Raw genomic sequence first — 5,353 nt, forward strand, 5'->3', positions numbered from 1 at the left:
GTATTTCACAATGCCCATCCAGCAAAGAATTCAGGCACACACTACCTTGCTGAAGTTCACCAAGGAACCTACAAAGCCTACACAGCTCAGAACAAGACCAAAGCTCCTGTTTTTTAGGGTTCAGTCCCAAAATGAGCTAGGAGCCAGACATCTGGGAAACTGAGTCAGGGTTATAGGCACCACCCACTCATCTGCTCATTGACACTGCTTCCCAAGGATGCACCAGTGACACAGAGTCAGAGGAATGCCTCATGACTGGTTAATGCTTTGTGTTTATAAAGAAAATGAGTTAACAGCTGTGCCCTACATTTCCTTTTGGGACGGAATATTGTTGAAAGGTGAAATAAACATGTAGGAGAGGAAGAAATCAGCTTGTGGTATCAATTTTATTGGCCTCTGGGAAACTTCTTGCTGTTCATGCCCTAAAATGAAACTCTCTACAGAGAAGACAATCCACATACAACTGTATATTGACTCTGATAAATTTTACTTGATATTTCAGGAATAGTCTAGAAGGACTCAAGAACAGCAAACACAGTCCTAAATCTGAACAAAGTAGGAGGGAAGAGGGAAAAGTCTGTCCACCAGCCATAACCCAACGATATGCTCAAGGGGAGCATACCATGCATCCCAGCTATAATTCAGGAAAGAGGCACTAAAATTCTCTTAGTCCCATCCCCAGTATCTCTGTGGTTCACATCAAAAGGTTTTTCATCCGAGGTTGTCTAGAAAAAAAATCATGTGTACACAAATACGTGATCAATGATCTCCTGTGTGCAAATCCTTTCTCCCTTCATTTAGCAGATCCTTCTCCCATCAGTGGTGTACAAAAGGCTTCGCTTCCCAGACCCGTGGACTTCAAAACTCTGGATTAAATGTCCTATTCAACTCACAGATGGTGCTTAACCTCATCTGAGATAATCATTTAACCAAGGTTAGTTTTTGCACTTATCCATTTCCTATTTTTCCACTGTACCACCATATAAAGAAAACCAGAACATGTCCTACAGGGTTTTTAAGACCACAGCATACACACGTGGCATATACTTTAAGACTGAATGACAAGTTCTGCAAAGAGATCCAGGCACTCAGCAGCAGCAGAAGTGCTACCAGGAGAGCCCAGGTGTCTCACTGACCTGCTCTGGCATTTGGCAGAGCAGAGTTGCTATGTGTTGACTCCTCGTAGCAGATAACTAATTCTCAGCCCCTTTGGGGCTCAAAACAGTGACAAACACAAGCCTTTGGACATGTCATCACAAATACTTCCAGCTCTGAAACGTGAAGATCTGCAAGATGCGGATTTGTAGAAAGACTTCACTGCACGAGGGACATGTAACTGCAAAACTCCTTAAGTATAAACATGTTTCACTGAAACAACCACAGATTTGCTTCTCACTGGATACCACTCTGCTCTATGTCTGAATACACCTTTGAAACTACCTACGCATATACACACCGTAACTGTGGGACTGTTGTGTAGGTTATGAGTATCTTACACTGATACCATCCTCCTTACCAGAACTTTTCAAAAAATCTTCCAATGAAAAACTGTAACTTTTTAATTGAATGAAAGAAGTGGTGGAGATATTGTCATCTTCTAAATCTTTGTTAAGCCTCTATTTGAGTACACTCACATATACAAAAAAAATACTTCTGGAAACATTTTACATGGTGACTAATGCAAAATATTTCAACTGTGTCAGCATCCATCCAATTCCAGATTACATTTTGGCATTTCAGACAAAAGACATGCTGGCAAAAATTAAACTAAGGAACAGATAATATGATTATGACAATTTATATTTGTAGCAGTTGTGAATGGCAGCATCAGTGCTTGCTAATCCTTTGATAAATTCTTGTTACCTTTCAGTTCCCAAATGTATCTATGCAAGTATAAAGCATATTGGAGGCAGATGCTGCAGCAGATGAATGTGCTTGCCAAGCAGTGCTTTGTTTGTTGCTTTTTTTTCGTTTAGGTATTCTTAATTGTCATGTTACATGCACCAAATAGTTCTTACTTCTGGCACACTTCATGCACTGCTCTGGGAAATGAATAATACAGATGGTGTTTTCTCCCCCCCCACTCTTCCTCCTATTCACTTTCCCACATCTTCATATTAGGCCTCATCTTGCAGCCTTTACTCAAATGAGCAATATCATTTACTCCAGTGGCACTACTTATCTGAGTAAAAGAGGAAAAAGCTTGAATGAGCTACAGTCATTCATATTTGAGTCGACTCAACAAAGCTTTTTTTGCTCCCCCTTTCTTAACCTTGAAACATCATAATGGAGTATAATAAAACAGAAGAAAAAGCAATTTGAAGTTTAAAATTGGGTTTCTTTTACAACAACTCATATTAACAGAAGCACAGCATCTGCACAGTACTATTTTACAAGCAAGAGTGAAAAAACAAGACTGGAAATCTTTACTTTCACTTATTATCTGAATTTGGAGAAACTTGTCCACAAAAATACAACTTATCAAGAAAGTTATATCTTTTTGCAGTTTTACACTGCCTCCCATCACTGAAAAATCAGATTTTTTTTTTTTACCTTAATTTAACAGGAAAGAGTTTCCTAGTGTCTCTGGAATTCACCTGTTCTGCTCCATAAATGTCTGTAGAGGCTTAAGTTCGGTTTGGAATTCATTCACTTTTACTATTGCTGTCTTCTGAAAATAAAGAGGGATAGGTTGGCTGCAGAGTGAACACAGAAGAGGGTGTCAACCTCATGCATTACTTTGCAGCCTGTGTTTTTGGAAGTGAGTGCACACACGTGTGCATACAGGTACGTGCCTGTGAGAGCTGCATGTATGCAAACGATATCGTCACACAAAAAGGCTGGGAAGGTTTGGGAGCTCCAAAGAAATATCCTTCCCCTCTAAACTGCTTTATTACTGGCATTCCCTCCCTCTTGGGCATGTGTTCAGCTGAGACTAGGCCAAATTGGCAGTCATTTTCAAAGCGCTTGGCAGCCCTGTGATCCCTGGGAGTTTTCAGCTGACATCTCTCTCCCCACCAGTCTATGCAAGGGTCAGTGGGAGACCTGACTCCCAGGCCCGGGCTTGCTCTGGTTGTGTCATGAGTCAGGACCAATATAAATTAAAACCTTAAAGCCATACTGTGAAGGCATTCTTTACCCCCGAGGTATTTTTTTTTTCCCTGTGACAGATTGCCTTTCTACTAGTTTCCTACTATTTTTTTATTCTTGGATAATATAGTAGCAAGCATGTTCCTTTGAGCTGAAGAAAGGGGGAACATCTGGCAAAGAGAGAGTTAAAACTTCCACCAAATTTTTAATATTTTTGGTAGATTTGTTGATGCTCAACAAGCAGGAGTGAAATAATAATAATACGAGGGGCTGCTTATCACTTACAAACAATAGTCCAATGACAATGTTCACACTGACGGAAAAAATGGGAGTAGAAATTAATAGTGACAGTCCTGCAGGAAACAAGGGAGAAATTGGATACCAAGTTATAAAATACAGACTAATCCAATAGGCACATGCTGCTGTTATTATATTAATATTGTTAAAAATATCAAAGCACTTTAAAAATGGAATTGTACTGTAGGTAGATAGACAGTATTATTTCCACATTTTTTTAAATAGAAATTTTCACTCCTTGTTTGGCTTGGAGGCATGGATGTAATTTGTTGCTCAAAAACCAGTAGCTGAATGCTGTGAAAAATAAGACTCAGGATTAAAGTCTTCCATCTGAAGGACAGAATCAGGCTACACCGAGAGCTCTCTCTGTTATTAAGAAAACCATCTGAGTCACTGCAGATATGGATTTCACTGATGTTCAAAAGTGGGGTGGGCTGTGTTTATTTAGTTAGTTAGAGAACAGGGAGAGATTGTTTTTCCTCCGTGCAAAAATAAACAGCAAAAAGACCCGACCAAACTCCCATAAATAAAGAAGTAAACATGAACCTCGACATATCTCACCCGCTGATGAACCTAATCCCATAGCCCAGGCTCAGATAGGTAAAATCCCTCTAAAAAAAATCACTTCATCACGTAGATAAAGTGCATAACATGAGCTGCACATCCTGGAGGAAATGACCACAGCATCGGCATTAGCGATTCAAGGTGTTGCTGCAGCTGCTGTGCTCTCCTGCTATGCCTGTGCAGCACCCAGCACGGCAGGGGCCAATGCCCTGACGCAGGCATCAGAGCCTGGATGATAATGATACCTCACAGTAGTGTAATTTCAGCTGAAATGAGGGGATTAGGGAATCAATGTGGCTTCAGATAATACCTCGAGAGGGAAGGGGTTACCTGGGACCCCTGTAGAGGTCTTCTCCAGGTGGACATGGAGGATGGATGTTGCCTTTGCTTTTCCCCCCATCAGAGATGCAGAAAGGAGCCATGAGAAGCAGTGTTGGTACCTGAGGCGGGTGACAGAGGCAGCACAAACAGCAGCTAGAGCATCCCAAGTGGGCGCGAAGCTCCTGCTGCCCTGACGGGGCCTAAAAGACCCACCCAAAACCCAGAGAGCAAATGCTCTATTGCCTCAAAGCTCGTTCTCTTTTTCAGTTGATTGTGAACAAAAATATCTGTTCTCCCACAGCGACTCCAAGTCAAGTCCACAACCTGCTTTCTTTCAAAGAGGTTACTCCATGCAAATCATCTCCCTCCCTGTTTTGGATGTGCTTCCTTCCCCTCCTGGTGCTCTGTCAGACAGACCTTCCCTTTCCACCAGACACTGAGACTTGACTTAATAAGCAAGGGGGGTAAAATATCCACTCTGTACACGTAGGGTGTCCTGAGGTACATACAAGCATCGCTCTAAGATGTGATAAAGTAATCCAACGCCGGGCCCAGCCTGCCAGTTCAGGCCTAAAGGGATTTGATTCAGTGTCGAAACCTTTGGCTCAGGAGGTCACTCTCTCCTCTTGCTTTTCTTATAACAAAGACAGAGGGTTGGGGGGGGGGGGGTTTCCTTCTTTTTTTTTTTCTTTCATTTTTTTTTTTTTGTCTTGTGAATTCATCAGCTGCTGTTTGTTGAGCAGCAGGCCTTTATTCCGCCTGCTGAAACATTTTCATTAGATGGAGGCCTCTGAAGTGCGCTGGCGGCTGGGACCGCGCGAGGACAAAATCTTAGGCCTCTCCAGAAGCCGGCTGATTGAAATCAGCACTGTGTCAGGGGCTGTCATATCTCAGAAAAGACATAAAACACACGGAAACATCAATAAGCAACAAGCCTCTGACAGCTCTGAGACATTCCAGATGACAAGAAGAGAAAAGGGGTAAGGTTAGGGCTCATGGGGGATATTTAAAATGCCTAACAGCCAGCCGAAGTGTTGGCAGGCTTCAGGGAGGCCCAGAAAAGACAAGATAAAGTCTATCA

At 42.1% G+C, this 5,353-nt stretch overlaps 1 long non-coding RNA gene across 2 annotated transcripts; it reads right to left on the reverse strand.

Moving 5' to 3' along the window:
- Positions 1-626: 626 nt before the first annotated feature.
- On the reverse strand, positions 627-5,057 carry LOC113947717. Of its 2 annotated transcripts, XR_003527840.1 has the most exons (4): positions 4,782-5,057; positions 3,376-3,443; positions 2,554-2,671; positions 627-725 (listed from the first exon to the last, which is right to left on the reverse strand). It is a non-coding gene; the product is annotated as an uncharacterized LOC113947717 (long non-coding RNA). The 2 variants fall into 2 exon arrangements; XR_003527839.1 differs by lacking the exon at positions 3,376-3,443.
- Positions 5,058-5,353: the final 296 nt, after the last annotated feature.

The sequence above is a fragment of the Corapipo altera genome, unplaced genomic scaffold, assembly GCF_003945725.1.
Source record: "Corapipo altera isolate COAL_440 unplaced genomic scaffold, ASM394572v1 50, whole genome shotgun sequence".
In the NCBI taxonomy this organism is placed as follows: domain Eukaryota; kingdom Metazoa; phylum Chordata; class Aves; order Passeriformes; family Pipridae; genus Corapipo; species Corapipo altera.